The following is an 8,327-nucleotide window of genomic DNA, read 5'->3' on the forward strand; positions in this document are numbered from 1 at the left end:
CTAAGTTAATAGAGGCCTGCATCACTAGTGTTTACCACAAATCTAATTAAATTTGCGTTTTACGAATGGTTTCCAACTGAAAAACTTGGACATCTTTCTTATTGTTGTAAAAATCCACTTCAGCTGATTTCTCTGTGTCCTAATAAATATAACCTATAACAGCCGAAATATAACACTTTGCCTCGTTTAGTAGAAGCTGGGGTGGCTTTTCCGCGGCATAAGGTGCAAAGACGCAACTGTGTACTTGGGGGGCAGTGGAGTTGAAAAGCCTTACCCGGTCATCCTGGTTTAAACGGCCTTGCCGCAGTAGTAACATCGGTTCCCGTCAGGTCACTGTGCTGGCATTTGGATGGATGACCATCCGGTCTGCCGAGCGCTTTTGGCAAGCGGGGTGCACTCAGCCCTTGTGAGGCAAACTGAGGAGCTAGTTGATTGAGAAATAGCGGCTCCGGTCTCGGAAACTGACATACGGTCGGGAGAGCGGTGTGCTGACCACATGCCCCTCCGTATCCGCATCCAGTGACGCCTATGAGCTGAGGATGACACGGCGGCCGGTCGGTGCCGTTGGACCTTCATGGCCTGTTCGGGAGGAGTTAGTTAATTCATCCTGGTTTAGGTACTTCGCGGTTTCCGTAAATCATTTAATCTATACGTTCAGACGCCTCCTTGAGTAAAACCACGGCCAATTTCCTCTACCATTCTTGACTCACCTTGTTGTTGTTGTTGTTGTTGTTGTGGTCTTTAGTCCGAAGATTGGTTTGATGCAGCTCTCCATGATACCCTATCCTGTGCGAGCCTCCTCATCTCTGAGTGACTACTACTACCTACATCCTTCTGAATTTGCTAACTGTATTCACCTCTTGGTCTCCGTCTACAACTTTTGCCCCACACGCTTCCCTCCGGTTCTATATTGCTGGTCCCTTGATGTCTCAAAAGTGCCATGTCAACCGATTTCTTCTTTTGGTCTTCACCCGTACCAGAACTAAATAATAGTCCCTCTCCTTCAGCGACCGCTACGGTCGCAGGTTCGAATCCTGCCTCGGGCATGGATGTGTGTGATATCCTTAGGCTAGTTAGGTTTAAGTGGTACTCAGTTCTAGGGTACTGATGACCTCAGATGTTTAGTCCCATAGTGCTCAGAGCCATTCGAACCATTTGAACTCCCTCTCCACTGATATCGCCATTTTTCCCCCTGCACAGGCAGACAAGGCGGGAATTCTTGAATCTTTATTCATCTGATTCTAACGGGGCAAAGCGACTTTCCAGATGGCAATATTTGTGAGGGCATTACTAGTTACAGCATTTGCCTGATAGCGAAGAGTAACTTCCCGGATAGTTTGATCGCAACCGAGGGATTTGGCTACTTCGCTATACATGGTACAGCCGGCCTCTGTGGCCGAGCGGTTCTAGGCGCTACAGTCTGGAACCGCGCGACCGCTACGGTCGCAGGTTCGACTCCTGCCTCGGGCATGGGTGTATGTGATGTCCTTAGGTTAGTTAGGTTTAAGTAGTTCTAAGTTCTAGGGGACTGCTGACCACAGCAGTCGAGTCCCATAGTGCTCAGAGCCATTTGAACCATATTTTTATACATGGTACACTATAGCCGCAGCCACATATATTTTTGGCTCGAGAAAACAGTGTACCATGTATAAAACTAGCTACACTCTCAGTTGCAGTCAAGTCACGTATTACATTTAGCTAGACTTTAAACAATCGTATCTCGACAACGGGTAAAAATTAGTGGATAAAAAATTTCGTTTTGACTTTATGCATTTATTCACCAGAATGAAAACTGTTCCTATCGTAGCACAAAAAGGAGAATATGTCTTGGGCAGAGCTACGGATGTAAAAGAAGAGAACTAGCTTATCGACTTGCCTCGCGGCTTCAAAGACATTTAAATCAAAACATCTTGGCATGAGCTCAGTGAGCTCTCTTAGCTGCAAGGTGTTGGCGCACACTTTGCCATACTGCACGACATGACATGTTGGGTGGCATGATGGCACGTGCAAAGTTATACGAAATGACATCATGTATCATGTTGCTTTACTTGACACGATGCATTATACTACATGACATGAGTTCTAATACTGACAAGTGAAAAAGGGCGATAATGTGAAGGTGTTTTGAGTTACATGTCTTTGAAGATTCCGGATAAAATGGCTCTGTCCCCTAGAACTTAGAACTACTTAAACCTAACTAACCTAAGGACATCACACACATCCATGTCCGAGGCAGGATTCGAACCTGCGACCGTAGCGGTCGCGCGGTTCCAGACTGCAGCGCCTAGAACCGCACGGCCACCGCGGCCGGCATTCCGGATAAGTTGAAAAGCTAGTTCCTATCTTTTACACCCCTAACTCTGCCCAGGGCCTATTCGCCTTTTTTTGTTCTATGACAGGAGCATTTTTCATTCTGGTTCCCATCTTTTACTCTACCAACATTTTGAAATTTTACCGCCGCCATTGCTTTGCAACCGATGCAGTTTTTTTTGTTGAACCGAGCGACGACTGATCCGGTACAGGTGTTAATTATTGTCCCTCGAACCATGTTGCTTATATTGTGTCACAGCAACGAATAAAGCTTTCACAAAACAACAGAATGACCATTAATTAAATATATTTTTCTATCTTCTTACAAAATTTGAACCGATTCGCAGAAATTTGAAGCAGGGATGTGGCGCTCACAAGAAACTTGTGTTTTGCACGTAAAATCCGAATGAAGCTACGTTTTTGAAAGCGAGTTTCCAGTTTTATATTTTTTATTTATTTGAATCACTTTACGCCCTTCCGCGCATTTAATTCACATAACAACGAATTTTACGTGCTACATTTAACTCCACTCTAAACCGTTGTATCTCGACAGTGGGTAAAGATTATTATATAAAAAAAATTGTTTTGAATTTACCCATTTATCTATCTTCGTGCAAAGCTTGAGCCGATTCGTACAGTTTTAAAGTATAGAAGCAGCGTGCTTCAGACCCTCCAAGAAAAAAGAAAAAAAGCTTCCTTTGCACGTAAAATCCAAATGAAGCTGCCGCGCGTGGTAGCCGCGCGGTCTTAGGGGTCTTATCACGGTTCGCGAGACTTCTCCCGTCGTAGGTTCGAGTCCTTCCTCGGACATGGGTGTGTGTGTTGTCCTTAGGGTAAGTTAGTTTAAGTTCGACTTAGCAGTGAGTAAGCCTAGGGACCGATGACCTCAGCGGTTTGGTACCATAAGACCATACCACAAATTTCCAAAATTTTCCAAATGAAGATAGATGTATTTAAACGGTTAAAACTTGTCTTTGAGATCCTACATGCTGGTGGAGCAAATCTGAATCATCAATTTCGCTCCAGTCCAGAGTTATTTAATGATGACTGTTTCTGCACATAAAATCGGAACATTGCACATACAAGTGGTGGCATTAGCTGACCATTAATTTCAGCCTAATTAAAATCTTTTGCAAAAGAAATTAATCGAGTCGTACAATGTGCCTGGACGCCAGCTCCGGTTCGTCTTTCAAACCTTGCTTAATATACTGAATCATAGCTATAGTAAGACAAATACTCGATTGGACCGCTGGTCAGTGGTAAACAAAAAAGTTTTTGCCTCGTGTTCCTAGCTGAAATAGGAACCGAGCACCAAGACCACCAAATCCGCAATTCTGCGCGCGTTTTTGTTACAGCGCACGCGTGTTTGTGTTCAATTGTTTATTGTATTAAATTGTTACCTTCCTTTGTTACTTCGTAACACGATTCAGTTTGTGAGAAAAGAAGTTCGTCCTGATACGACCCATTGTGCACTTCGGATCGCATTCAGTTACCTGGTTCAAATGGCTCTGAGCACGGGACTTATCATCTGTGGTCATCAGTCCCCTAGAACTTAGAACTACTTAAACCTAACTAACCTAAGGATATCACACACATCCATGCCCAAGGCAGGATTCCAACCTGCGACCGTAGCAGTCGCGCGGTTCCAGACTGTAGCGCCTATAACCGCTTGGCCACCCCGGCCGGCCTGGTATCACTTGTTTTGTCACTGTGTGATGACACTGCCCTTTGTATCTATTTAAATGTCGGGATAAAAGATGGAAGTGAGGGAAACTAAGTATCATTAAAGACCGATAGGTGATAGTCATCCCGCGGACTGAAATATATATATATTTTAACGCGTTACCGGATTTGAAACGTTTCCTTTTGGTTGATTTGGGGGGAGGGAACCGAACAACGAGGTCACTGGTCCCATCGAAGTAGGAAATGATGGAGAAGGAACTATCCCGGCATTTGCTTGAAGCGATTAAGATTTGGCTATTTATATTTCAGTATCGTGTAATTATGATGTTAAGTTGAAACCTGTCCAAACCTGCAACAAGCCAACACGTTTATCGACTGTCAGTCCTTTCTTAACTGTTGACAGCTGGAACCGAGAAATGTCGCTGGAAATGAAAGTGAACTGTTGACAGCTGGAACCGAGAAATGTCGCTGGAGATGAAAGTGAAGTGGCGAATGCTTCTGGAATACGACCGGTGGCGAGAGTTGGTCTTTGCAAGATCTTCTTCGCATTCAGAAAGACGTTGTGAACCATTCGCACACGGAAGGGAATTTTGACAGCAATCGCGTCGGCCTTAATATGGCCATGGATAAGGAAAGGGAGAAAACTGGAGGTAGCCTTACACGATTATTCACAGAAATTCGCTTAGAGGATTACAACCTCAAGGAAACATGCCGCGCAATGTTGAAGAAGTAGAACCGTGAGTTACTAGGTCTACAACTTTGCTTCCTCCGTTTTTTATCCAAGTTCGGGGCTTTATTGTGAAAAACTTACAAAAAATATAATTCATACTATTTCCCATCGCTGGCCACTACATTCTCCCATTTTCGGATAGCATACGAATCCCGTGGCGGAAGTACTGGGCGTCTTTTGGGAGGATCGATGAATCGATTCAATTTTGCACTTGTTCATATGATCGGAAGGGCTGGTCAGCCAGACTGTATGCCACTTATCGAAAAAGGTGGTAGTGAGACAGAGCAACATATGGACAATACGGAGGGAGGGACAGGACTTCTCATTTCAACGTTTACATGGATATTTTGACGGGTTTCGCGACATGGGGTCGAGCTATGACCTGCTGCAAAATTACCATTACGTGTGTATCGCTGTATTGTGGCCGTTTGTGTTTCAGTGCTGGGCTCGAACGCATCAATTGCTTTCGATGATGATGTCCTGTGACTGTCTTCGTCTGTTTCAGTAGCTACGAAAACGTTCTGTCTCCTCCCGGCCTACCGGTCTTCGACATCAAAATCGCCGTTCTTAAGGCGTTGAAAACATCCTCTGCACGTTCTTCCACTAATAGTTCCCTCACCATTCGTCTTACCAAGCACTTTAAGAGCCACAGCCGCAGATTACTTCATGTTAAAGAAGAAAATTAAAACTTCCCGTAAATAGCGACAAATGGATACGTAAGTTGACGTACTTAATCGAGAAAAACATTACGATGCAACCACAAATCGGCTGACGTTTTTATGGCATTATGTTTGCAGCTGCCTAAGCTTATTGTATTACACCTATGACCAACCACCTGAACCCCACTTGCAGTTACTGCCATCTATTGCAAAACGGCGGAAGCATAGTTGCAGACCTAATAAATGAATCGTAGACGACAAAACGGAGATTTGTTTTTGAGAACAGGTGAGAATTAAATTTGTGTAAAGCGTTTACAAGAAGAAAGACGTCATAGTCGAGCTGGACAAGTGATTGTGGAAGATGATCTCGGTCTCGTGCTTTAGATTCAATAATTTCCTTACGTCCTCCACCGACTGGGTTAGGGTGTGTATGGGTAAGGATGTCTAGGCGATCCAAAGACACTTTAACTGAAAACTGTGGAATTTACGAGAGGAAACGTGATGCAAATGGGTAAGAGCTAAGAAAGACTGAGCAGACAAGTGGCGTTCTCGATTAGCACGACCCTTTACGACAAAGGCCCCCCGCAGCCGTCGAGTCCCAGAACAATCGCTGTTGCCCAACGAACGAATCTGCGCCATCGTATTGCAAGTGTATTTACGACCGGAGCACGACGCGCTGCAACTCTCCTCTTACAGAAAGAAGTGCAATTAGCGGTGGACCGGTGGAGTGCCGCTAGCGACTCGTGTGAAACGGGTCGCAGAGGGAGAGGCGGCAGCGGGCGCAAAGCCACGCGCCGCCGGCACCGGCTGCGGCGTTTCGCCACGGCCGGCGGCTCGCGTCGTCAGTCATCCACTGGAGGAGCGCATCGCGCAGTCCGAGAGTCGGGCCGCGGTCGGCTGTTACCGGATTTAGGAGCGACCTGTAGCCCATAGTCTCGCGGCCGTGAGAAATACTATTGCTTGCGCCACCGGAGTGCTCACTTTTCGCGTAACTGCTGCAGGTTATGGTGTACACAGATAACACAGGCTAACAAAAATTTTTTTACCCCTTTTTTTAATTTGATAGCTGGTCTTTATAGATTTTATGATTTGCATCCAAATCTTGCCTTAGTTTTTCTGTATCACCCATAGTTTTCTAGCATTATGCTTTTTATTATATAGTATAAAAATCCTTAAAGCAGGGGGTCATGATGGTCTGACAATTGCCATACTGATGCTTACAGGGGAGGAAACAGAAAAACATCTGTCTAAAGTCTTTACTTCGTGTATACAGAATGGCAGCATCCCAACCTGCTGGAACAAAGCAAACATAATCTTACGACATAAGAAGGGAAGTATTCACGATCTGAAGAACTACAGCCCCATTAGCTTACTTTCTGTTATATATAAAGTGTTCACTGAAGTCCTGATAAGTCGCATTAAAATGGTAGTGGAGACTGCAGCCCACAGAACAAGCTGGATTCCGCAGTGGTTTCAGTTCAATTGACCATATAAACACACTGCCTGAGGTAATTAGTCGAGCCAATGAGTATGAAATGCCACTATGCATAGCCTTTTTGTGTCGACGTACGGTGAACCGGTCGTCTGTGGATGGTTTTTAGGCGGTTCTCCATCTGCCTCGGCGAATGCGGGCTGGTTCCCCTTATTCCGCCTCAGTTACACTATGTCGGCGATTGCTGCGCAAACAAGTTCTCCACGTACGCGTACACCACCATTACTCTACCACGCAAACATAGGGGTTACACTCGTCTGGTGTGAGACGTTCCCTGGAGATGTCCACCTGGGGCCGAACCACACAATAACCCTGGGTTCGGTGTTGGGCGGCGGAGGGGTGAAGTGGACTGCGGTAGTCGTCGTGGGGTTGTGGACCACTGGGGCTGCGGCGGGGACGGAGCCTCTCCGTCGTTTCTAGGCCCCTGGTAACAATACAATACAATACAATGCATAGCCTTAATTGGCTTCGAAAAAGCCTTTGATTCTGTCACCCACACTGCAGTCATACAAGCACTGGCTGAGCAAGGAGTCGAAACAAAATATATAAACATATTGTTCAACATCTATGACACGTCTGTAGCATCTATCAACATAGGAAAAAACAAGTGCGAATTTACCATTGGAAAAGGAGTAGAGCAGGGCTATCCTATATCCCCAAGTTATTTATAGCTATGTCAAATGGTTCAAATGGCTCTGAGCACTATGGGACTCAACTGCTGTGGTCATAAGTCCCCTAGAACTTAGAACTACTTAAACCTAACTAACCTAAGGACATCACACACATCCATGCCGGAGGCAGGATTCGAACCTGCGACCGTAGCGGTCGTGCGGTTCCAGACTGTAGCGCCTTTAACCGCTCGGCCACTCCGGCCGGCTATAGCTATGTCCAAAATTGTTTGGAACAACAGAGGAATAAGGATAAATGGTAAAAGGCTCACCAACCTGAGATTTGCTGACGATATAGTAGTCCTAGGTAACAGTAAGATGGAAATGCGGTCCTCTATAAAAGACTTAACAAATCGTTGTCAGGAAGTTTGACTTAAAATAAATCACTCTAAAACTAAGGTTATGCATACTAAGTGGGTAGCTGCAGGACAAGTAACACTGAACGGCAACATCCTAAACAATGTTGCAGAATAAGTTTATCTGCGGCAATTAATAGACACAAAAGGGGATTTGAAACCTGAAATTTTTCGTCGAATTAAACTGGATTGGAGGGCTTGCGGAAGGAATCCTACCGGTTTTAACGTATGGGTGTGAAACTTGGATTTTAAATGAATTTTTCAAAAGGAAACTTAGAACTGCTCAGAGATCTATGGAAAGGTCAATGTTAGGTCTCGCTAAGAAAGATCGACATAAAAATGAAGACATTCGAGCAATAACAGGAGTAAAAGATATTAGAGAACGGGTTAAGACTGAAATGGCAGTGGGCAGGACATATTGCAAGAACG

General features: G+C 45.0%; 1 non-coding gene across 1 annotated transcript; it reads right to left on the reverse strand.

The window, feature by feature from the left end:
- Positions 1–7,663: 7,663 nt before the first annotated feature.
- Positions 7,664–7,747, reverse strand: Trnas-gga (transfer RNA serine (anticodon GGA)). Its single transcript is given in 2 exon segments — positions 7,664–7,698; positions 7,708–7,747. It is a non-coding gene; the product is annotated as a tRNA-Ser (tRNA).
- Positions 7,748–8,327: the final 580 nt, after the last annotated feature.

This window comes from Schistocerca serialis, chromosome 5 (assembly GCF_023864345.2).
Source record: "Schistocerca serialis cubense isolate TAMUIC-IGC-003099 chromosome 5, iqSchSeri2.2, whole genome shotgun sequence".
NCBI lineage: Eukaryota > Metazoa > Arthropoda > Insecta > Orthoptera > Acrididae > Schistocerca > Schistocerca serialis.